Source organism: Dysidea avara, chromosome 1, assembly GCF_963678975.1.
Source record: "Dysidea avara chromosome 1, odDysAvar1.4, whole genome shotgun sequence".
Lineage (NCBI taxonomy): Eukaryota > Metazoa > Porifera > Demospongiae > Dictyoceratida > Dysideidae > Dysidea > Dysidea avara.
In genome coordinates, this window is record NC_089272.1 from 44713736 (window position 1) to 44734897 (window position 21162).

Genomic DNA, 21162 nt, shown 5'->3' on the forward strand with positions numbered 1-21162 from the left:
TTCCAAGTTATGCAAGACCACATCCAACTTCTACTGGGTGAACTGCTACAACCAGGTGGCTTACAAAAACCAACAAGTGGGTATTAAATACAATATCCCTAAATCTGGGCACTGGAAAATATCACTATGCACCACATGTAAACTGACCAGGGTATTAAAGTTTGGTCGCACAATAACAGTATGTACGCCTGATCCTGGAAATTCAGAAAACATACCTGAGATAATAAACAACTACATTCCTTGTTATGTAGACTGACCTGGAAATTCATAACACCCTTGATATGTCACTACAGTCCATGTATACTTGACAACTGAGAACTACAAAAAGAACACAATAGATGGTACAATTCCTCTATATATTAACTGACCTGAAATTCATCACACTCAGTTTCTGCTTGGTCACAAGTTATGTGACCATATCCAACTGCTACTGCTAGTGGGTGAACTGCATGCTAGTGGGTGAACTGCATGCTATTATGTACGCTCTCACCCTGGAGAAAGAAAATAAACAAGGAAGTACACTCAGCACATGTTGCTGTAGACCTTCAGTGCTGGTCATTGTAAAGCTGTACAATACAGTGTACAATACTCATAGATTTACTATCTCTCAACAAACAAGGAAGTACAACCTTATGGTTATAAGTCTATGCAGCCAAACCTTGTGCCAAACACATGTAGCAAACCTGGGGTTGTTTACCACGCTATGTCTGTTATGTTTCAATCGTACCTCGCTACTAAATCCGCCTTCTTGCCTTTCAAAGGAGCACCTCTACAGGTTAGCCATCGCTTCAACTCAGGGATTTTCAGCTCACTAGGATCCCGACCTTGTAATGAAGCACCAGGAACATCTTCTTCGCACAATTCCATCGTGTAAACAGTCGTATCGGCTCGCAACAGTTCCACCACAATACCAAAACTTTCCTAATAAACGCGCAACCCCCCGTTCCATAATTTCTAATGTTCTAATTTTTCGTTATGAAAATGCGCCATTAGATGAACAGTTGTTGATAGACACACATTGTACCCTATTGTTTAGGTATGATTTAAACCACTTCCAAAGAGTTGCAGTGATCCCAATGTTCCAGAGTTTCACCAATAGTTGATTGTGTGGCACACTGTCAAAAGCCTTTAGAAAGTCTATGTGAACAACATCCACTTCATCCTTGGAAGTTATCAGTTGGTGGTGATATAAAAGTAATTGTTGTAGGGTTGTTGCATCCAGGGAGTTGGCTGGAATGCTTAAATCATTAGGATTTGGTTCTAGGGAAGTACTTCTAGTAAAAACAGAGAAAAAGTACTGATTGAAAAGCTCAGCTTTATAATGATCGGTGTTGGCTACATTAGAATTGAAATGTAACTGTGGAGGTAGAGAATGAGACTTAGTAAATTGTTTTATATATCTGTATATTCTTGGATCTTGATTTGTCCAAAAAGTTTTGGATAAGATTTCGTTCGTAATTGGATTTGGCCACCTTGCTTGCATCTTGGAAAGAACACTTGGAACTTTTGAAAATTGTTAGTAGTAGGCTGTTTACTGTATTTACGCTGAAGTGTCTGTAAACACTTGATAAGATGACATAGATGAGGAGTGAACCATACAGGAAATTGTCGTACTCTTATTTTCACTTAGGAATAAAAAGGTTCATACCGGAAAGGATATGGTTCTTTAATATGTTCCAGATTTCTTCTACATCTGTTAAATTGCAAATTACACCAAAGTCACAATTCAATAGGTATTTATTAAGGCCAACATAGTCACCTTTGGCATAATTAAATGTCTCCTTAGTGACAGGCTTTGGTATAATATTCTTACAGCAGATGGCCAAGGTAATCAAGTGGTTGTCTGATGAAATGCACTGGTGCTCCAGAGGGTGAACAGTTAAGTCAACTATGTTATCGGCACTATCAGTCAAAATTATATCAAGCACATTACCATATTTATGAGTCACTAGTTGTTCAAGGTTAGATTGGAATATGAACCCACAAAAATTGGTAGAACTTGTTGAGCTTCCAGCAAGAGTGGACCAATCAATATCAGGCATATTAAAGTCACCAAATATTTTACATGACTGGGTAGGGATTGTAAATAGTTAATAAGTTCAGTATGATATTCCACTGTGGCATTTGAAGGTACACACACCATACAACAGATTATAGCTGGCACCAACGACATGGAAACAGTAACAACCTCCAGATTAGGAGGGCTTGGAAGCTGTTCACTTGGAAACTCATGACTAGCAGCAATCATCACCCCACCACCACAGGAATCTCTATCTGTTCTATAAACTGTATACCTATGTGGCCTGGAATTAAGCACATTATAATAGCCATGTTTCAGACAGGCTGATTATTTTGAAATTTGAAGCATATATAAAATTTTGGAAAAATCGAAGGTTTTTTGTCAAGCTCCTACAGTTCTGCATGCAGACTTGTACCCCAGAAGGGAGTCAAGAAGAGGAAGTTGTGGTGGTAGTATCCACGGTAGCAACAGTGGATACAGTTGGAGATGCTGAGCCAGGTGTGAATCCTGTGGTATCAGCTTGGCCAAATAATATACATGTAGCTTTCCCTTCACATACAGTTTGTCTCCCACACCATACCCATACCCACACACACTACTTATTTCATTACTGGGTTGTGCCACCACAGAAGGTTGGCTATTAATAATGATTGACCACTAGCATACATACAAATCCTATACAGCAACTAACTAATACTTAATCAGATCTTGCATTACAGAAAAAACTGCATGAGCAATGGAGTGGGGGCTAGCAAAATAACTCAACAAAAAAAAATTTGAGCACCCAGCCCTAGGTAACTCAAGGGAAAACCTGTTGGCCTTTTTTTTTTTTGACCGTACAGGAAAAACCCACTCCAGTGCATGTATATGTTAAAGTCAAAAGTTCTCCGTCTGTCCGCTCCGGTTATCTGATGTGAGTTAAGGAATTTCACAGGGGAGGGTGGGTGGGTCCAACCTGTTTCAACACACGTGGTTTAGAGTGAATTATAACACATCACAACACACTTTTAATACTAGGCGTCACGTGCAGACGTGACGCAACACTATCAGTAGTAACATGGGAGCTTATTTTCTGTCTAATTCATTGTATTCAAATGCCAGAAAATACACCTCCCACACCATACCATACCCACACACACTACTTATTTCATTATTGGGTTGTGTCACCACAGAAGGTTGGCTATTAATAATGATTGACCACTAGAGAACCAAAGAAGGCATTTACAAGATATAGTCCCAAGCTTTGGGAGACTTGCAGCCTGCTATCCTTCACGTATCCATCCTTGGCAGATTCAGAACACCATCTTCTATGCCTTTTAAACAGCCTATCAGGCACTTTAGCATTAGCTGCTGCTGTAGCACCACCAGATCTCATACTGTGCAGGTCTCATACTGTGCAGGCCAAAATTGTTGACATTGAATCCAAGGCTGGACAGCAAGCCAGATCTTTCTGCATTATCAACAATCATTTCCAGCATTTTCACTGTTAACGGTTCCTTCTTAACTACTGGCCTAGCATGAGTTCACTTCAGCCCTTCTAGTGCAACCTTAACAAGTGGGTGTGTTGATGGAGAGGTAATTCCTGCACTAGAATGGATCCATGAAAGGGTGTTACAGGCTTCTGCAGCTGACTTCGACTGCGTCCTATCACCCAGGTGCTGGAGATACAAGGCAACTTCATGGGGTTTAGCGGGAATCGAGACTAGGTTATGTGAGGTTGCCCACGTCTTCCACCTTCCAAATGCACCCAAATATTCGTTGATGGTGCTATCAGCACGACTGTGTAGGATTGTAGTAGGCAGCTTTCTTACCAAAGCCTTTAGCTCCGGGTCCTCCATATCGCTCATCAGCTTCCAGCTGCCTTCCATCAGAACACCTGTGGGACACATGTGTCAGTATTACGTAATATACTTCCCTTGCATGCACGGACCAACTCTGTGTGGGGGATAACATCATGCAGTTACATGCAACACCTTGGTTAAGACACAGGCTACACTCCAGTTATCTCTCTATATAGTGTTCATTACCTTTGTCTGCCTCAGCAGAGTACCATTTACAGGTGAACCATTCCAAGGTACCAGATTGTACCAATCTGTACCAACAGTACTTTTACCTCAGCACTGTAAGTTCTGGGTACTAATTCATTTGTGTCAGCACTACTGCAGCTCTTTCCATAAAGCCACTGTATCGGTCCAATAAATATTTCATCAAAGCCAAGGCCTTTTAACTTGAGATGTAATACTAACACTATGGGCATCAATTAGAAAAGACCTTTACATTAGTCAGCACTGTAGTAAGGCTACTATATTTATCAACAATACATGAGCTAAGTCCAATAACCCAGGTGTAGCCAGCACTGTAGGCCTGTTCACTAGTCAGATAAACTCAGCTCTGGAGGCTGCATTAATGCTGTCAGGCATCATTGGCCAACTACAATCACTCCGGCACAGCTAAATAATTTTCATTAGCACTGTAGGCTGTGGCCATTCCTTAGCAGAGGCGGATCTAGGATTTCAGAAGGGGGGGGCTAACATGAATGGTTGGTTGGCTAAGAAAAGCAACAACTGGTTAATACAAATACAGTGTGTAGCTAGTGTGCAAAGCACACTCAACATGTGGAGCATGTTCTATCTAGGGGGGTCTGGGGGCATGTCCCCACAGAAACATTTTGCAAATTTAACCTATTCAGTATTAAATTTGGTAATATTTTTGACTGAAGAATGATGTCACTTTGTTTAAGTGATTCACAATGCTTGCAAAGCATTGTGAGTCACCTAAGTGTAATAATGATGAAATGACACCATTATTCCAGAATAGTTGTAGCTAATAGTAGCTGTCATATATAAGGGCACAGCCAGTAACTAAAAATCTATTCTTCACATAAAGAACAGGAAGGGGAAGGATATGAATATCGACCAGCCATACATGAGTTTGTGTTTGAAATACCTTAATTTAGCGGTACATTAAATTTAGCAATTTAATGGTTTTTTTGCTGATTGATCACGAATTAATAAAATTTATATTGTAAATTCATCAAAATACAAGATCGCCAAATTTAGTGTATTCTTGGCGTAAGGTATAGCTAGTGTGCTTTACAGTCTCATGGTTCAAACTATAACATCCAAAGAGTAACAATGAAGAGAGGGCTTGAGAAGGCAAGTACTGTATACACTCACCATCAGTGTACATGTAGAGTACACATATGTAGAATTTCCAGCTAGGGGGCCAGGGTCTGGAGTTATGCGTCCTCTGGAAATTTTTGGCTATCACAAGATTGAATCTGGAAACTATTTTTAACCAAATACTCTATTGTACTGAAAGATTGTGGGTACAAGATGGATGAGTGCAGTTTTAGCAAAACAGAACAAGCTAGCTACACTTTTAAATGCTATTGGAATATAAGGCAATACATAATAGTAGATTGTCAAAGACAGTATACACAGGTCGATTGGAGCTTAAGGTCACTGTAGAGATTTAAAATGCACACAAAAATAACTTCAACTTTGTAATATAACCACAGACTGTTCTGTTGCTATTTCAATCTGACTTTTTACAACTATGGCCCCATGCATCATCATATTAATTTTATACAACATGAGTCCAAAGTCACTTACATATACAACTAGTTTTTGGCCACAACTAACCCCCTTATAACGTGATAACATAAATGAGCGTAAATGCTGCAGTATCATTCGAGCTTATAAAGTTAATCATGAACTTCAAGGGGCAGTTTGGGAGTGCAAACCCTGCATGACATTAAATTTTATTAGCTTCAATTGATGCTAGATTCAGATAAATGCAGCATGGAACTTTGGTACTGATAAAGCAAAAACAAAGAGTTCTCAGATGTTACAGCCTTGTTAACTATATACATTCTAAGAAATTAACTGTTGTACTTAAGCATGTCAACCCAAGCATCAAGTGTGTAGCTACAACTGAAAATACCCACTATAATATTAAACCATTTGACAGAAGTTGTTCTCAGAAAGTGATTAGTATATGGTAGGATTTTGGAGCAATGGTAAGATAGCAGTGCACAGGTCAAGAAAACACACTGACAACTTCTTGAAAAGAAAACATTATAATGGATGTTCTATTAGAGTAATTGACTGTTTTATTGGAGCATTTTGATTTCTAGCAGCTGTTTAGGTTAAGTCTCACACCAAAAGTATAATTTGAACCCCTGTTAGAAAGATTAGCCATTCTCCCTTCTTTTTCCATCTTTTCATTGCCTATGCATACGTATAAGATGCAATTGAATCTGTACTGCAACTTCTAGAAGCTTCCTAGCTTGCAAATAGTAAAATTTTGGAGGGGGGTGCTTCAGCATCCCAAGCATCCCCCTTAAATCCGCCCTTGCTTAGCACTATTTTTATTTTGTTTATTTGTATATAAGCTTGTTTCATACAATACTGTGCTGCTAGCAAGAAGGAATACAGGCACATTTTTTCTTTATGGCTACACTGAGGGTGCTCTTTTTTGGGTAGTAAAATCTAGCTGTAGTGCCAAAACTGGAGTGTTGGGTATGCCTTTAAACAGATTGTGACCTGTTTCACCTGGTAGGAACAGGGTTTCACTGTTAGGGAGCTCGGCCATCCCCACAACTGAATCTATCGGGTTCTCACCATCAGGGGCCAAAAGGGGGAAGACACCCACTGGGGTGTAATCAGAGTTCCCTTACAATGTGTACTTTGAGCATGCCTAATGACTCTGGGGATTAAATAGACAGGGGGACACCACCAATTATTCTCTCCTGTCCAGGTGCAGGTAAAAGTGTCTACAGCTTCTGATCCTGGTGACCAAAATCTTGAGGTAAAGCATTCGAGCTGTGCGTTAGATGGGTTAGCAAACCGGTCAACTGTATGAGGACCCCACAAGGCATCCAACCAGCTGAAAAAAGAAGGGTTCAACATCCAGTCATTGTAGTCAACAATACGACTATAGTAGTCTGCTAATTCACTTTGCTCCCTTGGGATCCACTCAGGCTCTGTCCGTATATTATTACTCACACATGCAGAGAAAATTCCTAGGACTTCGGTTGTATGGCAAACTTTTTACTTCCACACTGGACAATTCTGACCACATTCTGGTTGTCAGTAAACCAACGCACACGCTCATTTTTTTAACTTAGTCTGGAATGATTCTAATACCATCCTCACAACTCTTAATTCTCTCCAAGTTGAGCTTTGTGTTGCTTCATCAGGTGACCACTGCCCATTAGCAACAACATTCCCATGTTCCACGAATTACCTCCCATAACCAGCGGCGCTTGCATCTGAATACACCACTCTGACTGCGGAAGCTGTGGGCCATATCTTCTGACCATTAAAGTGAGATATCTTATCCATTCAAAACTGCAATTCATCCAACGCTTCCTTTGACAGTGCTAACCTTTGGCACCAAGATTGACTGCTCTATTAGGGAGCATCAGTTAATTTTCATGGAAGTAAGCTACATAGTTTGAAATATCCATATTAGATTCTAGGGTTATGCTGGTATACCACTCTAGCCTATTGTGCTTTTATTAGGCCTTTTCTGTTTTTATCAGTGCCTGCATGTATTTTTACTGCCACACGTATTTCCCCATCATTTCATTTGATTAAGAGGGCACACTATTATTGCCTATAGATTCACATACAAAATGACGATTTTCATTGATCTCTGCTTTCTTTCCACTCCTTTTTGTATCAGATGTGTTTGTGGTACTTAAAAATCACCATCTCCAGTTAGGAGTATACTGACATAAAAAAGACTCAGTTTAGTGTAAAGTATGCGAATTCTGCCAATTTTGGATCTATATAGTCTGTCATTTTTAGTTCTGTGGTTCTTAAACTTTGCCTGAGTTACTGAATTCTCTAAATGTTCTATTGAAAAAACAGCGATCTCCTTTTTGAAGCCATAGTAGTCATAACTAAATCTGTTTCCATACTTCTAAAGACAATACTATTTATATAAACGACTACAAGAATTTTAGTGTAGTTTTACAATTAGCTGTAGGAGAAGAATCAACTTTAGTATAAAGTTATAGTGTTTTGTACCCATGCCATACATGTAATTTTTACATGTATATGCTTTGGAGGGTTTCACTCATAGTCAGATTTGCACTAAACAGAAGTATTATGCCTCAACTAAAATATTATAATATTCATTAGGTGACCAACAGTATATATTTATGCTGGCTTTTACAAATTCAAATAAAACACATCATTTTATTCATGGAAGCCATAGGACATAGTTGCTTGCTTTCTTAACCAAATATTGAGTATATGCAGTTCAGCTTTCAAGATTGCTGCACTGATACAGGAGCTACATTGCATAATGCATAATGTAGCCAAAAGAATGTGAAAAAAGGTTAAGTTTACAGTGAAGTTTACGAGTAAGAAGTTGATCCTTGAGTGGAACTGATCATATGATGGAGGATGACTATAATTATGTAGCTACATCTAAAGAAGATAATTGCCAAACTAGAGTTAGTTTAGTTAGCAAAATCAGTGTCTGTTATACAGACCCTGGAAAGTATAAAGGTATGTATGAATAAAGTCAAGTACTATGAATAATGGTAGTTAATAACCTACCTGCCAGCACTCTACATTTGGAATTTTCTGATAAAAAATAGAAAATCATCTGAAAAAGTGGCCTAATGCTGGCATATTCGATGCAGGCCTACCGCTGGCATATTCGATGCAGGCCTACCGCTGGCTATTAATTTTGTCATTTTAATTTCATGTAGAAACTACAGAATTGTGATAAAGAATAAAAAGAAAGGATGAAAGTAATTATGTCCCAGCCTCCAAAGATGTCATCAAGTATTATCCAAAAAAATCTAGTGGATCCCACTTGGAAAGCAGTTGCTAGACCCATTCGAATGATTCAGGAAACTGTCTACTCCAAGGACGTCCATGAATTGAAGGATGGGTACAGAATTAAAAGAAATTACCTACACATATCCCGTGTTGTATACCAGTAACCAGTGACCAAGACAAATAGTCAAGGAAACTTCAGTGATTACAATTAATTTGAGTTATTTACTTCTTTGCTACAACAAATAGTTAAATGACTACAGTGTGCGCCACTGAAATTAGTTATTAAAGTAGTGCTGAAACGAATAGCAATTTTTAATATTCGAATAATTGTTAACAAAATGACTAAATATTCGACTATTCTTAAAGCTAATACTTCTATTAAAAAGTACTGAAACCTTTTGTTAGGGAGCAACGTAAAGCCTAAGAGCTATTTTTATGTTTTATAAAATATAATTTTTACATCATAGATACATCACTTCATTCACAATCTTAAGTTTCAAGACAGGCTTTTCCATCTAAATAAAAAATATACCAAGTGCTAGTGATTATTCGAATAGTATGTTAATGAATTGAATAGTATTATACTGACCGAATAGTCAAATAACTGAATAATCATTTTAGCACTATATTAAAGTTTGAATGTAATATTGAGAATACAATTCTAAATGTAGTAATGCTATTAAAGTCATATTGAGAATACAAGTCTATACACAGCAAATCTATGCATAGTGTATGGATAAGAATATACATTCATAAACAGCGTCAGTTTAAGCATGCCACTCTAGATGTCACACTGCTTGTGACAAACTTCAGGTATTGGTGTACAGGTTGGGGGAAAATAATTCCACTCTCCGTTAATACACTGCAGAACATATGATCCTCTTATGTTAAAGCCTTGTCCACATGTGAAGAATGCAAACTTCCCATCATCAGCGACTGTCACAAAACCATTTCTTGGAGGCTTTATTGTTGGACATGGCTGTTCTGTAATGAAAGCCACCATAATTTACAAGTATCTTAAATATTGTTGTTGTGTATGCTTGTGTTTCTTACCTTCAACAACTACTATAACATTAGCTTGATCAACATAATCAACACCTTTAACTCGATTCCTGCCTATACAGATGTACACAGTAGTGTGTGGAGAATCAGTAGGAACCAAAAATATTTGTTGATATAATTCTTCTAGTGGATGTACAGGGACACCATCACCATGCCATTGTACAGTGGGTATGGGTAGTCCTTCCGCTGCACAGCAAAGTAGCAACTGAGTACCAACCTTTACTATGTGAGGAGACTGTGATGGACTGATGATCATTTGTGGAGGTTCTGAAGAATATGCGGCACAAGTATACAAATTATACAATTGAATAGAATGATTATTGCAATACTGAATGTCTCTATTAATGAGTAAAACATTGTTGCTCAACCTTATAAGCTGCATGCCCTTCCTAAACTGACTCACCCAAGTAAATCACTACAATATTTGACTGCATTACTAATCAAGCAGCTTAGCAGCATCACCATTATACATATCTTATCAATTTTTAGGCGCAACTCATACAAGACATCAGCTGTCCTTCATGCACAATATAGACTCCAGCAAGCATATAACCAAATCACTTTTATAACTTAATCATGCAATAATAACAATCTGTATAGTATAATACATAATACAGTGCTCTCTCAATTATCTGAGCAATCAGTTATCTGAATATATTATAGTAAAAATGACTGTTCTATTAGAGTAATTCTAGGTGTACATTCTATTAGAGTATTTGAACAGGGCTCTGTTCATAAATGAATGGGCTTCAATTAAACATACACTTTTCAATTATCTGAACATACCATGGTACCAAGGGAGTTGCACAGTTGTTCAGAACAATTTGTTCCCTAATTAGTTTCAGCAGTCAAATATGCAGCTAGCTACACTATTTACAAATGTCATGAGCCGATGCACACAACTGATATCAAAGTGCATTATTACACTTTATAAACTTACGTGTCACATTTAGTACAACACTGTCATTTCCTGTTATTGGTGGATTGGTATTAATCACTACTGTACAATGGTATTCCTGATCATTGTTACTTTTGCTTAGAACTGGAATAGTAAAGAAATCTGTGAAGTTGTTTATCAAGCTTCCTTGTATGTCCTCAACTCTTCTCACTTCAGTATCACCAGTGGTCCAAATGATATCGACTGTAGCAGCAATGTCACTTACTGCTGCAATGTTACACTGTAAAGTCAGTGACTGCCCAACTACTTGTTCACAAGGAGCAACAACTTGTACAATAGGTGCTGGAACTAAGAAGAATAACACCAGATAATAAGTATGATTATATGTAGATCATAAATTTCATGTATTAATGCACAATAAAAATATACTTACTAATACATAATTGATTTATTACAGACTGCTGAAGTTGTTGTACATTAAATGAACTGAAGGAGAATCTACGATATACAAATATTGGATCACTTGCAATGGTGTGCAGTTCAAAGAAATCAGCTCCATCAATTCCAACAGCATAAACATCATAAATATTTGCTTCATGAATATTGTTTGCAGCTATCTGTGTTGAAAACCGATTATTTGATCTTCCAGCAGTGAATAAAATAGCAATATTTGAGGTGTCAGTTCTCAATCCTAGTGTATCGTTTTGTGCACTTGAAAGTAGAAGTCTTAGGGCAGTGTCTGTATTGGTAGGAAACGAACCACTATATGGTAATTCATCAATGGCTGGCAATAGGGTCTCTAAACTGGTGTGCTCTTCAAGGTCAAACTGAATATGAGCAGTTCTGTCAAACAAGATCATGCCAACTGAACTGTTAGGAGATCCAACTTTCAATGCAATACTAATACTTTCAGCAAAATCTCTAACAAGCTGAAACTCAAATGATCTAACAGCAAAAGAACGATCAAGTACAAATACCACATCTCTTGCTTGAAATGGACAATCTGTGAATAAAAGTAAGTAATTTTAGTATAAATTACCAACCTAATACTGTAATTATATACCTGTTTGTGGACATAATCTGCACTGCCTGCCTAAATTAAATGCTACTCCAGAGAGAACGTTGCAGCACTCTGAAAAACTTGTGATAGCCCCAATTGGATTTCCGGTGCAACGAGTGTTCAGATAGCAAGATGGTGCTAAAGTCAGAGAATTACAAACTTACAACTAATTGTTTTGTAGCATATAATTGATACTTATCTGCATTTCGTATCAGTTAAACATACTGTATTATGATTTTTAGGACCACTACTTATGAAATAGACAATAATATTATGCAGTTTAGTGGTAAAAGTTGAACTTAAAATGATTTAGCCTGTCTGTACATGTGTAACATTAACATTACTGGGTGTACAGTGCCATGCTTTAGTTCTCGTATCACATACGCACATATAAAATATTCACCTTGAAAGTCTAACTCAATCCTTCCACTACCACTAACAAGTTGTATTGGTGAGAAAATAAATACGTCGCAGCGATAGTCACTAAAACTATCATCTGCATTTAGTGAAGGAATAAATAGTGAGTCCTCAAACACTACTGAATCATTACTGATGTTTCCAGCTACAGTAACAAATCTCACTAGTCTTGTACTTCCTAGTAAATTGTTTATCGCAAACCATCGAATGCTTGCATTAGTGGTAATTCCTCTTGCAGCAGTGACAGTACAATCAAGTTGAAGTGACTCTCCAAATACCATGTCATCCATGGTTGTGACATTTACAATGGGAGCTGGAACTGTAATAATACTATAATAATTTAATGTGTACATACAATGTGAATTGTGTAAATGCACTGTGTTGACTAAAGTCATGTGTATAGTCATACTAAATTGGTATTTGGACATTAATAATTATTTAGTCCCTGGTTACCGAATAACATCCATGACCACTCAATATTTTGTTTAGCAAATAAGTAGATCTTCTGATACCAAAAGTAATTCTTCACATATTTTGCATGCATTAAGTTGTGCAATTGCTCTGACAAGTTTACAAAATGTAATAATGCACTTTGATATCAGTTGGTTGCATCAGCTCAATGCACGCAAAAGTTAATGCATGCATTTATATTTCATCCATTGTCTAGCCAAATATTAGTCACATAATTACTTACAAAGTGATGCTAAATAACTACAGTGGAACCTCAGTTATTCGGACCTCAGTTATCTGGATTCTTAGTTTACCAGACTACGAAAATGACTGCTCTATTAGAGTAGTGACTGTTCTATTAGGGTAGTTGAAAATATTGATTATTTTTCTCTATGCTATTTAAATTATTTATGCACGGTTTCAGAGATACGGACTTTTCAGACTTATGGACCACCCTTGGTTCCAAGGGGTTTGGATAACTGAGGTTCCACTGTAGGTAGTGTTGCTGAATTTTCAAACTTAATTCACCAAACTATACTATTGAAACCTATCAAATTAGGACACCGTATGTCTGACTGCCCCAAAGATGAGTAACTTGAAAACTTTGGCCAAAGCCAACTGGAATAGACAGATTTCGGTGTATTTCACTACTAACATCTTATCTACTTGTAGTCATAATGCCACCAATACATAGCTATAAGTATGTGCTCACTGGTTAAATCTAATCTAATGGTTGAATTAGTAGAATCTTCTATCATCAAGCTACATATGTAGTTCCCTTCATCTCCCTCCATTAGGTAATCAAATCGAATAATGGTAGTGTATATATTACCAATGGAATCATCAGTGGTAAGAACTGTTGGTACAACTGTGATCCTGTTAGAACTTGTAATCCCCACCCAATTGAGATTAACCAAATTAGGATCAACAGTTGAAGTAATTGTTACAGTACACACTATATCAATTGCTTCTCCAATTATTCCTCGTGAAACATCAGGATCTAAGAATGTCCTTGGTGTGGGTGCTATAAAATAAATATATCTGCATAATAACTTTTGCACATAAGCATATAATTAATTAATTAAAACTTTGGCCCAAAGGAAACTGTATAATTAATTGTGACCGGGCCTGCAAAAATAGGGCATGTGAGCACATGAAATTTGCTTACCTTTTCAAACTTCAATGATGTATAACTTTTTATGTGATTAAACTACGGTAATGCAATTTTCCCCAATTATTAAGATTTAGTTGGCTTTATGAATGTAAATATGTAATTCCAGCGCTGAGATATAACCTGTTATGCAATGGGCTGTAGTTTGTGCCCACATGCCCTATTTTCACAGGTAGGCATGAGGCTATTATGCTCCAAAAATTGAGCATTATGCTTTTGAGCAGTGCTCAAAAAATCACCTATTATGCTTTTGAGAATTGCCCATTATTCCCAAAATTATGCTACCATAATGCCAGTTTATTGCTGTACCAGACCATTTTTATTGATGTTTAAGCTTCCAATAGTCTTGCTGGTTGCTGTATTAGAGTATTTCGTTTCAATGTGATTGCTTTATTGTAGTAAATAATATTCAGTGACTGTTCTATTAGAGTTTCTGACTGCTCTATTAGAGTATCTCGATCTTTTTTAACGGAATTGTGCAATCTGCAGATTTTCCTACTGTTAAAGCTTTATAATCACTTGAAAATGCTAGCATAATTCCTGATTCCCACACATACCTATTATGCCCGAAATTATGCCGGCATAATCGCCGCATCCCTATTCACAGGCCAGGTCACAAGTATTAAGTATTAATTAATTGTTCAGGGAAGTAGTAACTATTGAAAAATGTAAATTTTGATTATTCTGTCATTCTGTTCCGTTATTCTGGGTTTTACTGCTTCCCAATAATTCAGACATCTCCAGAATGTGTTAATATCCTACAACTAATTATTCAAATGCATCAATTACTTACTGAAGCATAGCTGTTCAGTCACTTCTTCCAGTATTCTCTGAGCACTGAAACTATCAAAAAAACTTGTAGAGAAAACAAGAGATGGGTCACTTGCTATTGTGCGGAGTTCAGATAAGCTATTTCCACCAATTCCAACAGCATAAACATCAAATATATTTGTTGCATGAAGTCGGAATGCTGCTGATTGTGTTGAAAATGAACTTCTAGATAACCCATCAGTAATAAATATTGCAACATTTGATGTTTCATTTCTTAATTGCAAACTTCCAAATTGTGCAGAAGTTCTTAAGAAATCCAATGCCCTTGCTGTATCTGTCCTAAAGCCACGATAGTATGGCAAGCCAGGATTAATAGCTGGTAGCAGAGTACTTAAGCTGGTGTGTCTTGATATATCAAATTGAAGACGTGCAAAATCATCAAATAAAATTACACCCACTAAACTTTCAGGAGAATTGGCTATAAGAGTAGCAGTAATGTTCTCAGTGAATCCCCTGACCAGTTGAAACCTGGAGAATCCAATGCTGCTAGTGGTGTCAATTACAAACACCACATCTTTAACAGCCACAAAGATGCAATCTATGAAAAATATTCAAGAAAATTAATTAATACATATGTGTTAACATTAACATTAAGTAAGGGTAAATAGATCATGACTTATTATTGATCGACTGATCACCGGACAATGGCCATGTATATGTTACTAATACTCACTTGGACTAATAGGACATGGTTGACATCTAATATCCAAGACACCAGAAAACTTTGTGCAACAGTCAGAGAAGGTGATAGTTTGATTGAGTGGGTCTTCATTACAACCACTTGTGATGTAGCAAGATGGAACTGTAGAATATAGTGACATAATATAAAATACTACTAGTAACTGTATTGTAAATTGATCCATATACTCACCCGGAAAGTTCAATATGATAAATCTACTCCTCACAATTCTAGGAGAAGTATTAAAGATCACAGTACATTGATATACTCTACCATCATCAGGGATAAGTAATGGTTGTGTGACTAACAGATCACTATAAATTGCTGAATTGTTTGTAATGTCTGGTATTATTCCATCCACTCTCCTCACTGTTGTATTACCAGTAGTCCATATAATATCCACTCTACTAGAAATGCCTCTCACACTAATAGCATTACATTGTAAAGTTGTCGATAGTCCAAGTGTTGGTGTGTTCAGTGTAATAACCTCCACAACAGGGGATGGTACTGTGTAAGAATGAGTGTTCATTTTAATACCACACATATGTATAGAATACTGAAAACTTATATGTACTTTAGTACATAAAATTAAAACAGTTAGCAGTATTTACCTAATAAAGAAATTCAATTAGTTTTCAACTATGCATGCCTTACACTGTCACTGTTTCATGATAATAGAATATCATACATGCATGTATTACAACAAAGACAAGAGGTAAACTCTTTTCAAACATAGTTGCAAAACTCAACAACTGCCCGGACATTAAAGGCCCTATCGCACTAAATCCCAATATTATACTACCCAAACTTAAACACACTAATGGTAACAAAGTCAACCAAGTTCCTTCTCTTATACCACCTACACCTTTACCTGACCCTTTTCATAATCCCCCTCCTGCCAATACTAACAAACGAATTGAATATCCTCCACACTAATCCAAGCATTATCTATCTCTTCTAATGCTGGGAACATCATTATTGAGCTAAAACTGCTGGTACTGTTCTTCCTTTTAAGTCATGAAGGTCACTCATGCCCTAAATTAATAGAAAAAAGCATGCCAGTAGTTGAGCCATAGAGGAGGATATTGAATTTAGGATATTATATTCCTCCATAGATACTAATCCCAACCAATAAATACCCCCATAAATATACTGTCCTCCTATTCCTTCTACTATTATTATGCATACATACTTCTGAAATTCTGCAGCTGAACAGTTTGAGATTCAAACATGCCATCTGCTAAAAGATTACACGTGTAGTTTCCTTCACCTCCTTCCATTAGATAAGAAAATCGAAGTACTGTAGTGTACGTGAAGCTAAATGCATTGCTAGTGATATTGGTTGGTGTAACAGTGACCTTGTTGTCAGATGTGATGATGTTCTCAGAGTCCAACCAAATCAGCTGCACTGAATCAGGATCAATAGCAGATGTTATTGTGACTGAACAGATAAGATCTTGCATTTGTCCAATAGTTCCAGAGAAAAAACCACTGGGTTGCAATGAAATTCCAGGAGAAGGAACTACAGAAAAATACATACAATGTTTGAATAGTTACACTAACACTAATTATTGGTGCAGTGTTCTTACCAGAGCACAGTTGATCTATAATATTCATTTTCAGTACTTGCAGGGCAAATTCGCTATATAAATTTGTAAAGTAAACAAATCTTGGATCACTTGCAATGGTACGGAGTTCATTAATGTCAGCACTACCAAATCCAATAGCATAAATATCAAACATATTTGCTGCATGAAGTGCAGCTGCAGCAGATTGTGTAAGAAATTGATTACTAGATCGTCCATCAGTGATGACTATTGCAATGTTAGATGTTTCATTTCGTATTCCCAACATCCCATTTTGTGCACTAGATAGTAAAAACTCAAATGCATTGGCTGTGTTAGTGCTATAATAACTGTTGATATATGGTAAGCCTGGATTAATAGCTAGTGTAGATAAACTGGTGTGCCTTTGAAGGTTAAACTGAAGATGAGTCAACCAGTCAAATAGAATCACTCCAACCTTACTTTCTGGAGAGATAAGTTTCAAATCAGTAGTAAGATTTGCCACAAATTCTCTTATATTCTGAAAGCAAAAATTTCCAATACTTCTGGTGGTATCGATTAAAAACACTATATCTTTAACAACTTCAATAGAACAATCTGAAATGAAATGCATAGCACTAACGTTATAACCTACATAGGTACATACGTGCATATATACAAACCTACAAACATACATACATACATACGTACTAAAGTGTATTGTGTGTACCTGTTGTGGGGCACAGTAAGCATTGTCCATTTGAAGCATATGATACACCAGAAAGCTCAAAGCAACATTGATTGAATGATATGGAATCATTAAATGATACAGAGTCATTAAATGATAGAGAATCATTACCAATTGGTCCTCCATCACATATTGTGTTAAAACATACTGGTGCTATGAAATAAAATAATAAGAGACAATTATGTGATATCTTTGCTCACTAAATATTAAAATATAGTACATTGATCAATTAATTACATTAATCAGGGGTGGATCCAGAAGCTGGCAAGGGGAGGGGCACAAACAGGCTAAGTTGTTGGTGGTTGGGGAGAGACAGATTCTCTTGTTAGTCGCTGAATTTTTGAAGCAGCAAATAATCACGTCTTAGTAGTGTTTCACTGTTGATTTTTTCCATTTTGGCCTTTTGCAGATGGCTGTGAAGTCTTAAAAGTTGTTGTAATAGCAATATGATAATTATTTTTAGAGGTGCTTAGTACGAAGGTGCTGGGTGACTATTTTACAGCTAGTTTGACTCTGGTTTGCTTTGGTTTCAGGTTAATTTGTAATAAATGCTAGTAAAATGTGCATGTTTTCATGAGTTTTATAAACTGATCTTGGACTGACGTAAAATTTAGTAATTTAATCAGAAGTAACTAGCTATGGCTGGCTCCTCCACAAGGTGAAGGGGGGGGGGGGGGGGGGGGGGCACACTTGCCCCAAATGTATCCTGGATCCGCCATTGTTAATTAATTTATTGATTTAAAATGCTCTGTGCAATGAGTCAACACAGCCATTCATCCCTCATTAAAGTCACATACATGCATAATCAGACAACATACACATAATAAGCTACTGTAGTTATTGTATTGTATAGCACAAAACAAATACAGGTCTGCATGCTTAGAGAAATTGATATTTTGATCAAAAGTGAGCTTGTTGCAGTGTGCTTGTACAGCAGTAGTGTATGACATAAATAGTATGTTTGACTGTGTAACATTTTATGAGTGTGGTCTGGTCCAATTATTTTGTGTGCACACATCACATGTACATTTTTTTAATATTTGAGTACCTATGGATCACATTTTAGTGATTGAGCTGTTTCACAGACATTTATACAACATCATAGAGTAATACACATGTCAGTAGTATTGCTCGACACATATAGATGTTGTGAACATTCGTGCTCCGTCCACACAATCAAACAGGCTTACCAAGAAAGTCCAACATCATGCTTCCACTAAAGCTGGCTGGAGGATTCTTATTGATCAGTACTGTACACTGGTAAGTTCTACCATTATCAAGTGCAGTTAGTTCAGGTAGTGCAAGTGAATCAGTGTAGATTGCAGAATTGTTGCTGATGGTGGCTGAAGTATCATTAACTATCCTCACTGTCCTGCCATCAACAATCCATATAATATCTACAGCACTACTGATTCCAATGACGGTAATAACCGTACAGTCCAGCGTAAATGGATCACCCAAAACTTGATCATCAAGTGTAGTGACCAGCACAACTGGGTTTGGCACTGTAGAATAATAAGACATCAATAAAAAATATATACCATAATCAAGACTCATGGTAGTGAGTCGCGCAGCCAAGGAAAGTAGGGCGCGAGACTACCGTGAGTTATTTACACGAGCGACTAACTATAATAGAACGCACACCTAAAACCTACCTTTAAAACTATTCTTTTGTTAAAAAAACCTCGCGATACCACAAAACCTTTGGTATATTGTTATATAAGCGTATTACTAAGTAAGTAATCCCTGTTATATTTTAGTAACACAGGATGAAATTTTGCTGAAAATGTTGTATATTCTTCTCCTTCGCATACTTGTTAGCGTGAGCCATCCATTTTTTTTACTCTAATATCTTAGACTGTGATAGTTCTACAGTCTTGGATTTGCTATCACAGGCTCTTTGGCTAGTTAAGTTTCTTCAGTACAAATCTTGGAATTCCACCTCTCTTGCGAGAGCCACCATAAGCAATTTTCTCAAAGTTTGATTCATTCACTCTTGTGCTTTGTGGGACAATCTTTGATATGTAATTAAGCTTATGGAGTAGTTTCGCTCAATTATGACCTGCTGTTTTTCTGGGAAGTAGGGAGTTAATTTCCATACGTGCACTCATAGGATAATAATGTCACCTACGCTAATTGCTGATTTATTTTGTAGTCTTTTAGAACCCTATCTTAAATTTAAGACACCTCTAACTACAGTAGTGTTTATTTACAGTCGGTGAGCTCGGTACAAATTTGGCCGTAAATGTCAACACTAGGTGAACATGATGCCTACTTGTACCAAACTACATTCTTTGGTTTTGCCACTTCATATCCCAAGCTATGATGTAATACACACAATAAGCTGTTGTGATATCCAATGGTGGCTTGTATGAAACTAACTATTAGCTTTTCATTTTTTTGGTCTTGCTCAGTGACAAAAATGTGTAACATCCTAAAACAAAAACAGCCTTGGGGCTGTAAAAAAGGGCACTGCCAAGCTTAGTAAGATCAATCAAACAAGCTTATTCAACATGACCATTAAGAACAAAGACTGATATCAAGTTGTGGTCAAGCGAATGCAGTATTACCCATACCCTTTGTATTTAGCTATAGCTATATAATAAAACTAGAGCAAATACACATGCAACTGTTATTAAATTGTCATTTGGCCACTTTTTGTAGTGTGTGATTTTAAATAGTGGCCAAATGACAATTTAATAACAGTTGCATGTGTATTTGCTCTAGTTTTATTATATAGCTATAGCTAAATACAAAGAGAATGGGTAATACTGCATTCACTTAGCCACAACTTGATATCAATACAGTCAAGTTATTTGACAGATTGATCATGGTAATATTCCAATCAACTTGACCGCAACTTGATATCAGTCCTTGTTCTTACCAGTCATGTTTAATAAGCTTGTTTGATCCTACTTTGCTTGCAGCACCCTTTTTTACAGTCAAAAGGCTGTTTTTGTTTTAGGATATTCTGTACTTGCTTTAATGTTACTGCATGCACTTACATCTGAAATTTGTCAACTCTACTGTCTGAAACTTCAGTGTGTCATTTATTATTGAGTAGCAGGTGTAGTTACCCTGGTCATCTTCAAACAAAGGATCAAATCGAAGAGTAGTAGATAAAGTGCTGCTGTTTAAACTGGTGGAGTTATCAGCTGAGATGATAGTTATTCTGCCATCATCAGTGGTTATGTTGTCAGCATTCAACCACTCTAGCTCAACAGTATCAGGATCAACCTCAGATGGTACAGTAACAGAGCAGATTACATCTTGTCTCTGTCCCTTGGTGTTTTGTAGAAAACCACTTGGATTAAAAGAGATTATTGGACCAACAGCTCCTGTATACAAATGACCCAAATACATGAATGTACTAACTACAGTGAACATACCTGAACAAAGATTTTCTATAATGCTTTCCCGTAACTGTCTAAGCCCAGTGCTGTTGAACTGATTTGAAAAGAAAACAAGTTCTGGATCAC